The sequence below is a fragment of the Poecilia reticulata genome, chromosome 6 (assembly GCF_904066995.2).
Source record: "Poecilia reticulata chromosome 6, P_reticulata-male-v2, whole genome shotgun sequence".
Classification (NCBI taxonomy): Eukaryota; Metazoa; Chordata; class Actinopteri; order Cyprinodontiformes; family Poeciliidae; genus Poecilia; species Poecilia reticulata.
In genome coordinates, this window is record NC_088835.1 from 681,652 (window position 1) to 698,786 (window position 17,135).

Consider the following 17,135-nt stretch of genomic DNA (forward strand, 5'->3'; position numbering starts at 1 on the left):
AGCGGTAACACTAAAAAGGCCCGCCTGCAGAATCATTTATATTAATCTCCTTGAAAACTACCAGGACCTGGCGATCTAACTGCATCATTAATAAATCCCAAAAGCAGTTCCACCAGCTTCAAAATATGGCATTGACAGATAGCTATCAAGATGGGCTACGGTACGAGAACCTGATAAGGTAGCACAGATCGTCATAACAACAAAAGTGAATTCTGTATGTTTCCATGTGTGAAATCATTCCTCCAGTTCTGACTTTCAGCCCAAAGTCAGAATTGGGCTGAAAATTCTGTCTTTCAGCTCAGTTGTAGAAAATCTTGTAGAAAATCAGGTGTCAATGTTTGCTGGATTTCCATTGAAATAGGTACTAAAAGTTTTCATAAACCCTCAAAAATACTTGGAGGTTGAAGTCTGAGAATAGAATGAAAACATGCTAACACATCAGTCTATGCAAATGTCATAAGCTGAGTGCAGGGCATGGTTGATGACATGCTCTTCATTTTGATATGTTATCAAAGTCAATCTGACTTTATTTCTAGCAATGACATTTAATATTCAAATGTACTTTAAAATTGCGCCCATAGTCATTTCTCAAACATAATTAAGTTTGCCTAGTCCAGCCTTCATGCGCTATACCATTCAATTCAAACCACTTACAGCTCACTTGAGGCTTTCTCCCGTTATCTTGGATTCCTCTGGTAGAATTTCTACAGGCCAATCAGCAAACAGAAGCTGAAGTTGTAAATGATAACATAAATGTTGTATGCTGTTTTAGAATTGTAGTCCGCCTGAAGTTTTAGCAATGGCAACGGAGGAAGTGAAAGCAGTCGTTCAGACCGTGTTAGCCACGCTTCCAAATATTGAATTAAGATTACTAGCCATCTGGCTCAATTCCACACTTCTCTCTTTGCAGTGGAGGACAGATATTTAAAACACAGATATATTTCCGGTAAGTTTCTTAGGGTCAAATTGTTGCATTACATACATCACAGGCAAATGTTATCAATTGGGTAAAATGTAAAACTTCAACAGAGTCCACGCCTCCAGGAAGCAATTGTTCCTCAACAACTGAGAGCAGATTCTGAAACATAGTACAAGGGGCTAGTTTATATCATGCTACAGTTATCCCAGTAGATGACGATAGTTCAGTCAGGAAGACTCACAATCCTCTGTTGTAAATGTAAGTTTGGATCTCAATGAGACAAAGAAAATACATTTGTCATTGTTTTTATTTTACAATAAGTCTAAGAAAGATCCACAGCTTTCTTTTCAGAAATCTGTGGATAAAGAACCACCATGAGGCATGGGCTGTTGTTGGATGTCTAAGGCCTGACGGTCATAAAACTCATTCTAATCAATTACAGCATACATCTGCTATGTGTCCAACTGATCGTGTTTCCCTCTCCCAGCACCTGTTATTGTCGTAATCACAACTCTCTGAACCCGCAGCCTGCTGAAAATCCACCGACTCAAAGTGGGCTCACAGTTGGCCTGACTACCAACAGAGCACACTCACACACAGTTGAACATATCAGCTTACACAAAGGCATGCATGCCAACAGCTAACACACTCCTCTCCCCACAGTCTTGAGAAGTATGGCAGTTTATTTTCATGTTGAGTACAATTTCACAAATCTTTTTCCATTGGAGGGCTGGTGGGCTTCATGGAACACCCCAACAGCCCAGTGCTTGACGATTCATTCGGCTCTTCCCTGTCCTTTTCACATAAATAAGAACAAACTGCGCTATTTAGCATTGTAGCATTACAGCAAGAAGATCTTGGGTTAGCCTCTGTAAATGTGCATTATCAAAACTGTGAATTAAATCTGATCCAAAACAACTGTACAATATTCGTGTACAGTCTACAGATTTGAGGTGGAACCTCCATGCATGGTTAGTAGCTTCACTCTCTCTGGTGGTTTTAGCTTCACTCTCTCTCTTTAGGTGGCTGGCCAAAGGCTTGGAGCCTTTGTTTGTGCTTCAGGTATGGGCATCTGGCTGTACTTTATGGGTACTCGTCTTTTCATTGCACCTCTTCGGATGATTCGTTCATTATTGTGGGGCTGCATACTCAATCTCTGGATAGGGAGTTGGAGTTAACTCCCCTCTGACCTGGCATCCTGGCTCCTCCCCCTTGCCGTAGCATTTATGTTGTACCTCGTCAATCTCAAGTTGTGATAGCAGTTGCCGTTTGCGGATGTTGGAACACTGAGCTTTGGCAGTTAGTGTTGACTGGGGATGTCGAACTAACCATTCCTTCCGCATTCTTTGCATGTAGGCTCTCTGACTAAGGTTACTTGAGTAGTAGCATTCCAACAGATCCATGTTTTTACCTTGTATCTTTGCCCCGGCCTGGAATCAAACCCAGGTCTTCTGGCTGAAAGTCGGGTGACTTACCCATTGAGCTATCCAGTCAGCTATATTGTTCCTCATCCAGAACGACTTCATCAGGGTCTGGACAGTCCTCACCCCTAATAGTGGCTATAATATCACATGCTACTTTTGGACTGACTCAGTCTGCGAAGGCACTGGATCCTCATCGCTATGTTGAGTTCCACTTTTGCTTGTTTTCTGCTGTGAGCCCTGTTGTGATGTTGCTGCTGTCCAGGCTCTGGGTGACAGGTCAGCAGAGTGAGGAGTAGCCTCTGTCCCCAAGAATGTAGCCGTTGTAATCTCCTAGGAGATACGTTTGACATTTTAATCTGGAATATGAGGAAGACTAAGGAATCTGATGTCTATACACATACATCATCATATGTATCTAGATATATTTCCTCGTATATAGAGATATTGATGATGATCTCTATATATCATCATCAATATATAGAGCTTATATTATATTAGTAGCATATGTGATGCTACAGTAGCATCACATATGATCTTACAGCAGAAATAAAAAGGTTTCCATATCTGGAAAAACTTGTCAGCATCCCTCTTAACCTAAACTTGATTTTTTTTCTAGTTTTAAGAAAGACATGACATCCTTCAGTCAGAGTGTGAGCAATTTTCCAAGTCAATAAAATTCTGTGTCGTGCCAATAGTGAGATAAAGGTGATAACATCCATTTCCTTTCAACCAAGGTTCATAGTGGAATTCTCAGGAACACCAAAAATCACCACTAGTGGGCAGGGTTTTAATGTAACATTCAAAACCATAGAGAGTACAACCAAATAATAATAATAAAATGTTTGATTGAAGCAATGACCAGCTGAAAAAGATATGAGTTAAATCACAAGGGGAGGCGTTCCATCTGCCGATCACACACACTGGGATATATTTCTGATAGTCTTGATTTTGATAATGAAGTTTGTATACTGTCTTAAATTGAATAAGGGAAAGCTTTGCACAAGATGATGATGTCTGAATCCGGTCATTTATTTTGTCCCAATAATCTTTCCCAAATTTAAAACCAGGTTCTTGTCCCCATGCCATTGCTCTGTAAAAATAAATTTTTCTGAAAAAACAGTTTAGGATTTACACTTTTTTAAGCCAAGCAAGCTGGCAAATTTAGTTATGAGGGGCACTTTAGCAGGATAAAAAAAAAAGTCAACATAATGAATTAATTTGATGACAGTAAATTATCTGTATGTTTTATGACAAATAAAAACAGTTAATCAATGATAAGAAGGTTTTAATCCTATCAGTTTGTGATAAGTATATCCAGTTTCCTTGTCTACTTCTTTTTTCTTATATTTGACCAGTCTGTTATTCTCTACTTTAAGGTTTAATATTAACAGGAAGCTATGAGAGTGTTTCTATAAAGGTATCAGTTATGTTCGTCAGCAGAAGTCTCAGAATAGGTGGCAGGGAGGGGGCCTCGAGTGGCAGGGGTTCCTGTGAACGGCAGCGGTGGGCTTCACCAGGCAGGAGCAGATCAGGTTTTATTTATGAAGCTGGGATGGTGGTTGCTGGTACAGACAGGAGGCCCTTTACCTTGCCCATGGGGATAGGAAGTTGGTCATGGGGTCAGAAGTCGAGGGGGCGGGGACAGCAGTTGTGAGGGAGCATGTTTGTGGGCATGGAGGGGGTTGGGGTCAACAGGTGGGACGCTGCTACTGAGGAGCCCCACCTGCCACGCCTGTCAGTCAGCGTACAGCCACAAGTGTGTATTTGCAGTAAGAATGCCGAGTGTTTTTGTGAATGAGATGGGAGTTGCACAGATTTGGACTGAGAAGTCAGACAAATGTATAGCTGAGATGAGGGAAGTGATTCTTCACTGCTTTAAATATATTCTGCTAAGGTTTTCACTAGTGCCTGTTGTTTCTGTGTGTGGATGAATACATTTATGAGCCATAGTGTCACAATCATAATTTGCTATTTCTTCTTAGTTTCTGTACATGTTAAATCTTTTTAAATTTCACAAAATATTCTGATTACAAAAGACAAAACTGAGAATTGTTGAAAGACAAAGCATAAACACTAATGGTCACTACTTTTCCCAGTTGATTAATATCTAGATGGATGTCAGTCTCCCAGCATGCCTTGTAGTAAATCAATTGGACATTGTTCTCCTGTGTGTTTGTGTGTGGACATGCATTTGCTGTGTCAGTGGCAGGTGCAGATAAGATGGCTGGCTGTCCTGACAGTTGCAGCTAACTCAAAACAACACGTGCAACATGTTCTGAAAGACAAAGCTGCCATAGTGTGTGTGCAGTGTGTATGTGCCTGTTTGACACTTGAACTGCTAAGCTTTTCATTTTTGGGGGGAAAATACTTTAATATACTAGATTTGTGTAGGCCTCCAGTCCCATTGTCCTGTTATTGTTGTGCAGTCCGAGCATTTATTTACTCAGACTGCTAACTCAAGTCCATGGACGCCCAAATCTACATGTTTGACATGGAAACCTTCACATAAGTCAGTCAGTGTCCCACGCACTGACTGATCTACAAAATTGAAGGAAAAAGCTTCTGGAAAATACAAAGCTGTTTTATTTATAGAGAACTAGAGCAAAAATAGAAGGAAATGAATAGAATGAAAACATGCTAACACATCAGTCTATGCAAATGTCATAAGCTGAGTGCAGGGCATGGTTGATGACATGCTCTTCATTTTGATATGTTATCAATTTGTTAAACCAACATTTTTGTTTGTTTGGTAAAGGTAATTGTGTGATCTCTCCAGCTTTGCGTGTTCTTGTAAAAATAGCAAAAAATGTAAAAATAAAGATAGTGAATATACTTAGACTCTGTTTCAGGAAGATCTTATCATCATCTGTCTGCATTTTGTCTCAGATATTACTTTCCTGGTTAAATATGCTAATCAATGTCAATTAATATTGATTTCTGTGTTATTTACTCGTTGTGCTCTTGGGGTTAGATCAGAAAGATTTTGATTTTTGGTTATAAAAATAGTAACAAGGAGTGTATATTATGGAGAAACCCACTCCCTTTCTGAATCCAACCGCGATGATCTCATGGGTTACATGTTATGTAAAATATTGGGAATGTCTGCTACGTTTGAATCAATGTTGTTTTTCTTGGGAAATATGCTTTAGATAAAAAGATAACAGTTGCTAAGAAATAACTGTTGCTAAGATGATTCTGTATGAGCACTGTGTAGCGACTACACTTCTAATAGTTATTATGTGTTGCAGATCTTCAGTTAAATGTTGCGGCATCAATCATCAAATCTCTTTTGATTGTTTTGCACCGTAGCAATAATATAAGGTACTTAGGTGTATGATTTGATGTAAAACTCTCATTTAAGTTACATGTACAGAAGAACATTGACAAACGCAATGTATAATGTTTTAATTCGATCTGTGTTGGATTATGGATGCATTGTTTATTAATCAGCTGCTAATTCCTTTTTATTAAATTTAGACAGGATCCAAGCTGAAGCACTAGGATATGTTGTGGTGCTTTTAGAACCTCTCCAATCCCTGCACTTCAGATGGAAACTGGTGAAATGCTATTGGACCTAAAGCAGATGAAACTGTCAATAAATTATTGGTTAAATTTACGACGGCATGAGAACAATCAGTCTACTAAACAGGTCGTCAGAGAATGCTGGGGATATGGTCATGGTTTTGGCTGGGAAGGCAATATCTGTGCAGCTCATTTAGGAATAGCATGCCGTTTGTCAGATTTTAAGCTGCCAATGAAATATCACAGAAGAAGTCTATGTCTTATTTTGGCCATCAGAGGGCACTGCTGAAAATTGATTACTGTTTTCCCCCCCAAGACTGGGCAAGAAATGCATCTTGGGACATCCTGTTTTGCTGTACTAAGCTTGGGTATGTACTGTGATTTATCACAAGGTGCTAATTCTGGCAGAAAATCATGAAAGATGTACATAAATTGTTAAAATATGTTGGAACATTTACATATAAGTGTTAAGCAGTCAGTTTTTTTAACAAGATGGTGCATTTCTGAAATGGAAGGTCCAGACCTGCAGGGCAGCCATTTCCTGCATGTGAGAATGAAATGTGCAATCATCTTTATCCAGTGCAAAGAATAAACTGATATATTGCTGTGGAATGTAAGTGTTGATGAAATAATTCATGTAAGAATGCCACATGTTCTAAATTAGTTTTGCATAATGTTGTAGCTCTCTGTATTTTGACAGTAGTGTCAGAGAGAAGGATCCTGTCCAAGGTGCAGGACATCCTGGACAACGAGTCTCATCCAGTTCATGACGTTCTGGCCAGTTACAGGAGACGGTTCAGCCAGAGACTCATTTTACCAAAATGCACCACAGAGTTTCACAGGAAATCCTTTCTGATAGTAGCCATCAGACTTTACAATGCTGAGTAACTTTACTTAAATATAATTTAAGTAAAGTATAGATTATTTAAAGACAAACATATTTGCACGTGCATGCTTATTTTATTTATTGACTGATTTATTATTTATATTCAGTCATATTGAAGTACTTACACCACTCTTAGGTGCATATATTTATTTTATAAATTTTATATCTGATGGTTATATTTGTTTTATTAACATTTAACACCTTAGATTGATGAAGCTTGTCAACTGATAAACAGTTTTTCCTTGGGTGTCAATATATTCTATTCTATTCTATTCTATTCTATTCTATTCTATTCTATTCTATTCTATTCTATTCACTTGTGCAGCCAAAGACCACTGCCACATTTTTTTTTTTATTTTATCTCTTGTATTTTCTTGTGCATTTTTTGTTATTCTGGAAACTTGCAATATTTTATCTGTGGTAGCCAAATGTTCAATACAAGTCTATGTTCTGCTTCTTGAACTAAACTAACAGACATTACCGTTTTGTTTAATCTTCTATGATTGGAAATAAAAAAACAATCCTGCACAATAAGAAACTGTTATCGTCTCATGTGAAGCAAAATTTTCCCCAGACTACATAAATATAGTTTTTCATCCTGCCCAATGTTTTATTTTTTATTGAAATTATTGCACTAAAAAATAATTACAGCTTTTGATTTACACAGCTTCAGGTTTTTGTTAAATAATAAAACAGGTGAAAATAATAAGGGACATCCTGGATCTGTTTCTTCAAAAGTATGGGATCGGGACTTGGTGTCGGCCAGTACTCAAAATCAAAGGACTCAGAATGGGGGAAAAAAAAGGAAAAAAAACTGATCAGGACATTCCTAGTTTAAATTACAATTTAGCATTGCTGCTGCACCACAAAGTCCATTTTTTTTGTAATTTGCATGTTTCAGTTTCAGACTTTTGTTGTTAAGAACAAATACTGTTAAAGAATCATCTTATAAATATGTTTAAGCATTTTTATATACAATAACTCTCTCAGCTGTAAACTTTAGGCATGAAAACATTTTAAAACTAAGACATGCGTACACTTAGCCTGCATGTCGATGACTAACCAGGGAGTCTTCTACTCACCATTAACATTATGGATGAAGTGAGCTTTTCCTTTCTTCCTGAGAGGGACTTAGTGCTGTTGTGCTGCCAGTGTGTGAAAGTGTGCACGTGTGTGAGTGTGCGTTTTGAAGGCCATGAGAGACCCAAGGGAGTCTCCAGTTGCAGGCTTGCAGACTGACTGGCACCCTCAAAGTAGCTTCTTCATCCTGGAAACAGCTGTTGTCTCTGTGAAGACACATTGAGCCAATAAGAATTGGGGTGGGGAGGGTCTGGAGTGTAGTGTTATATGCATGTGTGTGCTTGCGGGTTACATGATGTGAGTGTGTGTTGGTGGTCGTAAGAAGTGTAAACATTGAAGAGAGGTTATTGAGGAAACGTGCCAAAATATGTCCAAAAAGGAGCTCCAGTTCTGTTCCAGTGTGTTTGATGGACTTTGAAGCCCAGTTTGCATTTTAATAGCTGTGCTACAGTGTTTGTGATAGTCTCACAGGCCAGTTGGCTCTGTGCAGTAAACACCATTCCTTCAGTCCCACTGAGGCAGAGGAAAAGGCTCCCCATCAGACCAACAACAAGGAAACATAACACTGGTTCTGATTCCGCAGTGGAAGTCGGCCATGAAAATTCCCCACTGGGAGTAGAGTCAGGCCTTCCTACAGCAGCACATAGGAAAAGACCTGTTCTATATGCTGTGATATTCAGCTGATATAATCATAAGACAACAAGAAAAAAAAAATTACAAATCATTCAATGTTTTTCTTCAGTTTCCCAGGTCACTTAATTTTCGGGATAATCAACTACAGATAATGGTGTAGGAACATATCTAACAATTGTTGGTGCTTAGGTGGAATTTAAAGATTTTAAAATGCTTAATTGTCTCTTTAATGTGTGGTTTATTGATGAAGAATGAGATGCAGTAGTAAGAGGCCGTGGCATTTGTTCCTACGGAAGTAACCTACACCTTGATTATGTTTTGCCCTGTGAAGTTGTGACCTCTACAGAGTCAAAGTGCTGGTTTAATCAGAGCACAGTCATCGGAACAACTAAAACACGTCTTCTCAAAGATGGAACTCAGTCAAAAGAGACAGGTGTTTAAGGACAGCACATCTATTGTTTCGTTTCTTTATGGCTTAAAGAGATACTATTTTCATAAATTATAAATTCACATAAATAACATGCAAATCCATAAATTGACCTGTTTGGTGGAGTTGTTTTAGGGAAAACAGAAGAATCTTGATGCAGGTGAAGATTTAATAATGTGAAAGAGAATAAGAAAAATAAATGTCCTAATAAATGTGTGGCCAGAGCAGAATAAATGGAACAGCCTGGAATACAGAGAACTCTGGCAAGGAGTGACAGAAAAAGGCTTAGAAATACTGGGAGAGGATTAGTGGCACCGGAACAGCAGCTCAAAGATGGTGGAGCTCTGGGAAGTTGACCAAAGTCACAAACTATGAAAAAATGAAATAATCCAGGAAGTAAGAAATGATACATGTAAAAAAAGACTTACAAAAAGGCATGAAACACAAGAACCAAACTCAGACAAATCCAAATTCAAAACAGTGGTTTCAACTTCTGTTCCAATCACAAAAACCTTATTAGAATAACTTTATCTTGTTCCTAAGTGAATATGTCTGGATATGTCTGGATTCCAGACCCTGCAGGTCTGAATCCAGACCTGCAGGGTCTGGAATCCAGACCTGCAGGGTCTGGAATCCAGACATCAGTGATTTTACTCAATCACTGATGCTTGTCCATGACATATGGTCTGGAATCCAGCACAGTCTGGGTTTTCTCCCCTTGACTCGCATTGATTGTCTCTAGTAAATTTTTTACCGGTACAACTGCGAACAGAAGGAGAAGTTGTGAACGATGATATCAGTTTTCTGCACTGTTTTAGAACTATAGTTGCCTGTAGTTTTAGCAATGGGAACAGAGGAAGTGAACAAAGCCGTTGAGTCTGTTAGTCAAGCTTCCAAATGTTGAATTAACCTTAACAACTGCCTCGCTCAGATCAACTCTTCTCTCTTTACAGTAGAGGATGGTTATTTACAGTGCAGGCAATTTCTGGTAAGCTTTTTAGTATCAAACTGACACATTGCATATGTCATGGACAAGCATCAGTGATTGAGTAAAATTTAAAACATCAAAGGAGTTAACGCCTCCAGGTAGCAATCATACAGAGTCCAAACCCTCTGGATGAAGCAAGTAGTGTATGACTGGACAGGTTTGAGTTGTGAAACATGAAAGGTAGCATGGATCCAAAGGCTCAAGGAAAGATGGAGATACAGAGCTAGGGTTGATTTCATATGGACCTATGAATTTAGGAGACAGTTTTCTGGACATGGGTTTTAATGTGATGTCATGAGATGAGAGTCAGACCTTTTGACCAGGTATACACTGGGGTGCTGGGGTTCTTTTCAGATTGGCAAAATAGTGGGCAGCAAAATGGTTACACTGGAGGGATGTGATGTGACCAGATGTGCTTGCAGTGGCGGCTGTGATGGTGGACCGAGGTAACAGAGATGTCATTTTCATCTGTGGGGAAAAGTGGAGATTGTGCACCACAACGTACATTTGCTGCCTGTGCTCCTGTCTACTTCTCGCATTGCATTTGACCAAATGTAGCATGTATTTTGTTATAGACTTATAGATCTATATCAAAATAGATTTATTGGCCTGGCAAGTTGCAGCCTATGTTTACAGCGTTAGAGGTACGGGTTATAAATTATGTAGTTAGAACAACCCAGCATTTTAACCAACTGGTTAGTAACCATCTGGCAACTGTCTCCAGTCAGCTTATCAACATTTACGGTATTTCCAATAATACAGAAATCCTCAGTCCTCTGTCCAAAACAAAAATACAGTCTACTGACGACTCACAGCCTTAATTCTAAATCAGGGATGTCAAAGTCAAATACACAGAGGGCCAAAAAAACAAATTTGCTACAAGCCGAGGGCCGGACTGGTTTAATGTTTATTAAAACATATGGAAATGATTGCACATAGCCTATTGAACCAAGACCTAACAGAGTGTATTATTTAACGATTAAATGAATAAAGCAATATTTTGTTATGGCTCTGTCAGTAACTTCAAGGGAAAACATTTTTCAAGAGGCAAACAGCAACAAATTTAATTGTTTTTAAAAACAAAATATGTTTCTTAATATCAAGATAAATGCATAAATCAAAGTGCATGCATTATAAACTGAAAATGCATTACTGTGCTGCTCTATGATCCTACCGATCACTGCTTTCAAATAGTAAAGTAAAAAAATAAATCAAATCAGTTGTATTCTTTCTCATGGCTCTTATCTGCAATTTTACCTGAATCCATTCAACTGAAAAATAAAAACAATAAAATAAAATAAAATACAAAAATATATGGCACACAGACAAAACAATACTTCATTCAAAGAAAAATCACGTTTTGTAGAACCAAATGTAAAAATTTAACTGAAACTTATAAACTGAAAATACGTTACTGCTCTGTGATGCTCACTTGTCTGAGGCTGAGCCTGATACTTGGAGGTGTCTCATCTTTTGTACAAGTTCATCAATGTTCGGGGTGAGGCTCTAAGCTGATGAATAATGAAGCCGTTTGGGCGCGCTGTAGTCACTTCGCGGGCTACCGTTGCATTATGGGAAATGTAGTGTTTGCAGGCAAAACACGAGCGGGCGGCTCTGGCTTGCGGGCCGGTTCTCATAGTAATTAAATATCATTCAGGGGGCCATAGATAATTGATTTGCGGGCCGGATGTGGCCCGCGGGCCTTGACTTTGACTTATGTGTTCTAAATAGAACATTAATTCTAAAGAGAACAGTTTCATTCTGACAACAAACGAGGAAAAACACCGTTGGCTTAATAGAAAAAATAAATTGAATTGGCCTGGCAAGGTACAGTCAATGTTTAAAAAAACCCTGTTCATCAACCAAATGAACAGGGTTTCTATGTCTGAGAATTGTAAAATAGTTGCTAACATGTTTTTAATGTTTCAAAAGGAAAGGGTGCTCATCCTGCATACTCAGCTACTTTTTTTCCTGAAAGATTACTTCAAAAGCTAAACCACCAACCTAACCACTCAGAAAAATGCCCACCCATCAGCACACGCTGCCTGCAAAACTCTGCCTGGAGCCAAACAAGGGTACCAGAGGGCCAGGGCAGAACAGATATTCAAGTTTTAGAGCTCTCACAGAGATGAAACATGAACCTGTGTTTTTCCAAAACAAAATTATGGAGGCGAAGAAAAAAAAAGCAGGGACAGTTGTGTGAGTGTGCAGAGGGCAACCGAGGAAGTTGAAACGGTTAGCTGTCATCTCCATTTGGCTTCTGTCGCATTCTCTTCATTTCTCATAAGCCTCAACTTGACCAGTTCCCTGAATACAAGCAGACAAACACGACAAGACGGATGTGCTAATCATGGTTTACTAATGATCTTTTTTTCTTGTCACATAAGTATCAGCATATTTGATTATTAATTGCAATAACACTATCCGTAACTCAAAGATTTTAGATTTACTGATATGATTTTTTAATTCGTTCTTTTAAAGGAGCACTATTATATAAAATTAATACTTTTTATAGCTTTACATCATGTTAAAATGACACTCACTCATCAAAAACATACCTTGAGTGTTGCTTGGATTCTTTTGTGCATGTTTGAGGTCCAATTCCAAGGTGTTGTGAAGTCAAATTTCTTTTAATTTATGTTTGATCGGGGATATAGCACTGCTTGATAATGGTATAAAACGTGCATGGAAAACATCCATCCACCCATCCATTTTCTTTACACCCTTGTCCCTTAGTGGAGTCGGGAGGGTTGTTGTTGCCCATCTCCAGCTAACGTTCCGGGCGAAAGGCGGGGTTCACCCTGGACAGGTCGCCAGTCTGTCGCAGGGAAAATACATATTTCCTCTTTAAGTTTCAATGTCAGAGTTCCGCGGATATGGCGGACAAGCTAGTCATGTTTCTCTGAGCTCCCAAAGAGGTCCCAACTGTTAGTTATTTTATGAAGTAAACTACTAATAAATATCTGGAATATCAGTACTCAGCTTGAAGTATGAAGAAAATCAACAAGTTTATGCCACCTTGAGTCAAGTCTCCGCATTCTAAAAACTCCGCGTACGGTGCCAATAGAGTCTGCTGCAGCTAGCAAACGGGAGAGGGAAGCCAATACCCCGACCAGCACTCCTGAAAAAAAAACACACATGGAAAAAAGAACAAAAGGTACGTCCCAGGAAGAAATAAACATGGAGGCTATTTTGAGTGCAATAAGCTCCTTAGGACAGAAAGTTGATGACCGCATGGAAGAAGTTGGCGCGCAAATGAAGCAGCACAGTTCTATACTAGCGGCTATTGCTAAGTTGGTTCAGCTCAACTCAGAGGAACTTAAAGAAAGCAAAAAGAAAATAATAGAATTGGAGAAACAAGTGGATACACTCTCCAAAGAGAACATGCAGTTGAAAGAAGGAGTCCTGAATAGTGAAAGATGCAAAAGACGATGGTGCCTCCACTTCAAAGGAAAGAAGGAAAAGTCTAGTCAGAAATAAGAGTTTTCTGTCTGTGCGATAGAGAGCAGTGTGGGGTCCTGATGATGAAAGAGAAGAAGAAGCTGTAAGAACCAGACTGAGCCAAAATAAATGTTCTGAGCTTTCTAGACTTTTTCATTTTGTACCTTACATTACCAATCATGGACAATATGTCAAATGTTATTTCTTTACTGTTTTCCTTAATAGTATGGTAATATGAATGTTAGAACTACATGGGGCCTACGTGGGCAAACCCATGTGGGCCCACCGCCATGAAGGGCCCATGTAGGCGGTGCCCCTACATGGGCAAACCCATGTGGGGCCACCATGGAAACTGTGGACAAACCCATATGGGACCTATATTGTCTGCCCTCCTTTTCCCCATATGGGGTCCACCTAGGTATGCTGTAGCCTAGTGAAGAAAATAGTGGTGGGACTTGAGTACAAGATAACTGAATTAAAATTTTTTAATTGAGTTAATTACAGGGCCTGTGAATTATTGCATTTGATTGCATTTTAATCAAAAACCATATATCGACAAAATAAGCAACATCTTCATGTCAGAAATATTTTTTGCTGATGAACTGTAAATAGAAATATGAACTCAAACTTTTTGATGTAGGAAACTTTTATGTATTTACTACTAATCTATCAATATGATTTGTTATTTAAATGGCCATTTATAATATTTTGGTTAATACTATTATATATGAAAAAAATTATCATATAATCTCAACATCCTAAGCAAATAATCAAACCATAACCGTTGACTAAAAGTACAATAAGAAGCTGAATCAATCCTAAAATGTTCTTTACCATATCAGCCTCAGGAGATGATTGAGAAATGAATAGACACTGACGTCTGATTCTTTAGGTTCTTGCGGATCTGCAGGGTTCATCTCATGATCCATTTTGTCTGATGTCATTCAGAACACTGTACCATGACATTTTTTTTTAAATTTTTAATTACCTCCTCACTGACTATGTTCAGCCTGGGATGTGCAAAAATACATCTGCATTTTTGCAAGAGTTTTAGCTTCTAAAACGTGGGTAGATATAGCAGCTTGCTACTGCTGCGTGTCCGTCTCTGGGCAACCAAGTAGCCCAGGTCCGTAGTGTTCTTTCTGTGTTTACTTTGTAGATTCCAGTATAGAACAGACCTACCTGTGTCATCAACCCAGTATGCATTGCAAAAGTGAAAAATTGGCGACCTCCATAGGTGAAAAATGTAACAGCAGATATACACAGCAAATTCAAAAGTGTTAAATGTTTTGGTGTTAGTAGACTTTATGCAAAAGCAGAGTTAATTTTACACTTATAGAGTCACATTCTGTTTATGTAACTCTGGGGTGTATATTATTAGTAGTTAAAATCCAGTGTTAAAACAAAGTGTTTCCGGATCAAATCTGGAGGTGTTAAAATGGAATCAATAACTCTTGACTTCTTAACTCTGAACTCCACCAGCGGCTCTAACACTGAAGGAGTTAATTCACTGACTCCACCCCCAGAATCACAGATTCCCACCGAGAAAAAGCGACAGAAGCCAAGTCATTTCAGGACTATTTACTTTCCACCTGTCTGAGGTGTTTACTGCGCTTGGTAAGTCATTTTTTTCTGAGATGGTTTATAACTATTATTTTGAGTTGAGCTCAACCTGTATGATAGATGTCACGTTCGCCACACAGCTCGGTGTTAGCATATTTAGCTTAGCATGCCGAATGTTAGCGGAGTATAAGTGTTGGAAAAAATCAAGCTGGTGAACATTCAAATTATTGGGTAATTTGATCAGATCCATAATAATCTGGAGTATGTTTTTTCATGATGTTGAACGTTTACATGCATATTGGTCAGATTTATCAACCTTTCTGATCGATTTTTTTCCTTTGAAAAAATGTAAAAGGCTTTTTCATGTTGAGAGCATTATTCCCGCTGTTGTGTCTTCTCATATATACGTTTTGCAGCATGTTTTAATCGTTTTATTGCCTTTTTGTATTGTTACGGCATCAGTAGGCCCTGCCCTCTTTTTTCTTGCAGGGTTCTGCAGTCAGGCCCTGCAGGTGTTGGGTGTTCCTCTGATTGGCGTCCTGCAGCTTTAAAGCTGCTAGGCATACAGCAGAGAGGAGGCTTTTCCCTTCCCTCTCCTCAGATCCCCACTTGGTTTGGTTTGTATCTTTTGGTTGAGTTTTGTTAGGTTTTGCATTTGCTCATTTCTGGTTATTTATAGGTTTTGCTTTAATCTATTTTGGTTTCTTATTTCAGGCATTTCTTTTTTTCAGGGTTATTTCTTTCATATAACTTAATAAATTCTACTTTCATTTACACATTAAATCCTTGTGTGGTCTCCATTAATGTTGCCCCATCAAACGAGCCTGGTGGACGTAACAGTATATATTAGTACCAGCCTGGTTGAGGATGAATCGCCAGTCGTCAGCCTAACAGAGGTGACGACTGTTAAATCGTCATCAAAGATCAAAGATCAAAGATCCCTCCATGGAGGGATCTTATTAATGACAGCAAAATAAATATCAAGCCTGGCATCTTCTCTTTGAGCTCAGAGTCTGAGAGACTTTTCCTCTATCAAACGAATTTGTTTGCCTCTTATTTAGTGGAAATATTGATGTTGACGATTCTCCAAAATAATAATCTTTTTCAACCTTTATAGCTCCATTGTTGAAAATGAGGCTCTAACATTCACAAATGACATTGAAGTAAAATCCAGTCCAATAAATTCCATTCCTCTGGAACCTGTTGGAGGAAAAATATCCCAACTTCAGAAGATGTGCTTTTAACTTAACAGAGCTCTGTGGTTCCTCCTGTCAGTATGAGAGTCAGGGTGAGGAGGCGCCATGTTAGGAAGAGAAGTGGAAGCTGCAGGGTCTTCAAAACAAACACGTCATAATGCTAGGCTACTGAATATCCCCCTGTCTGGACACAGGAACAATATAACTGGGATGCACTCCATGCCATGATGTTCAGAATTTAGGTCTCATGGCATCTCGAGGTGTCAATATTGCAGCCAGTAGGCTGAGGGAAATACAGCTTTATTTTGTAACAATTCAAGAGCTACCAGCTTTTACTGCTTCGCAAAACAATTAATCAGCACAGAAACTCCAAAGCACACAAAGAAGTAATATATATATATAGATATATATATTATCATAGTAACCTCCAGAAATTAAAACTACTTTCACCCCTGTATTTATATATATATATAGGGTTATGGTTATATATAGGATTATATATTGTTTTTTTTTTTTTTTGTCATAGCACCCCCAAGATTATGACTATATGATTATGACAACTTTAAGACTTGTGCATGTTAAGACTTACACAATGAACTTATGCTATTTTGGAAGTTGAGAATTCAACAGAGACACGTTTAACATATTTTGATCAACACGATTAAAGCAAATTACAACGGGGGGAAAAGCAGAGAAGTGCACATAATCAGCTACATGATGTACAAAAGCAAAACTTGCAAAAGGAATGAAAAACTAATTTTTTGATGTGCAGAAGTGACAGTAATTTGAAGATTGAACAGGTAGCTTTAAGAATTTCAATTCTGTTCTGAGAAATGCACCCAAGCTGAGAAAAACTGTAAAATATTAATATTTAAATTCTCTTATCTTAAAATCCTTCAACTGTCATGGACCCAGTGACTTTAGTGCAAGTATTTTGGGGGGTGAGAGTCAAGAGGTCAAAGGAAAATATTAAATATTAGGTCTGATGCCAAGCTTTATACTTCCAAGTATTACCTAAGTATTGAAACAAAAGCTAACATGTTCTTCACAGATTTA

At 38.5% G+C, this 17,135-nt stretch overlaps 1 protein-coding gene across 1 annotated transcript in view; it reads right to left on the reverse strand.

The window, feature by feature from the left end:
- LOC103465652 (voltage-dependent calcium channel subunit alpha-2/delta-4-like) overlaps positions 1-7,972 on the reverse strand; it is a 78,884-nt gene extending 70,912 nt beyond the window's left edge. Inside the window, exons 1-2 of the mRNA XM_081607578.1 lie at positions 7,834-7,972; positions 2,395-2,673 (exon numbers count right to left, since the gene is read on the reverse strand). The gene's annotated coding sequence lies outside the window, so the exon portion shown is untranslated. The remainder of the gene's footprint in view (positions 1-2,394; positions 2,674-7,833) is intronic.
- Positions 7,973-17,135: the final 9,163 nt, after the last annotated feature.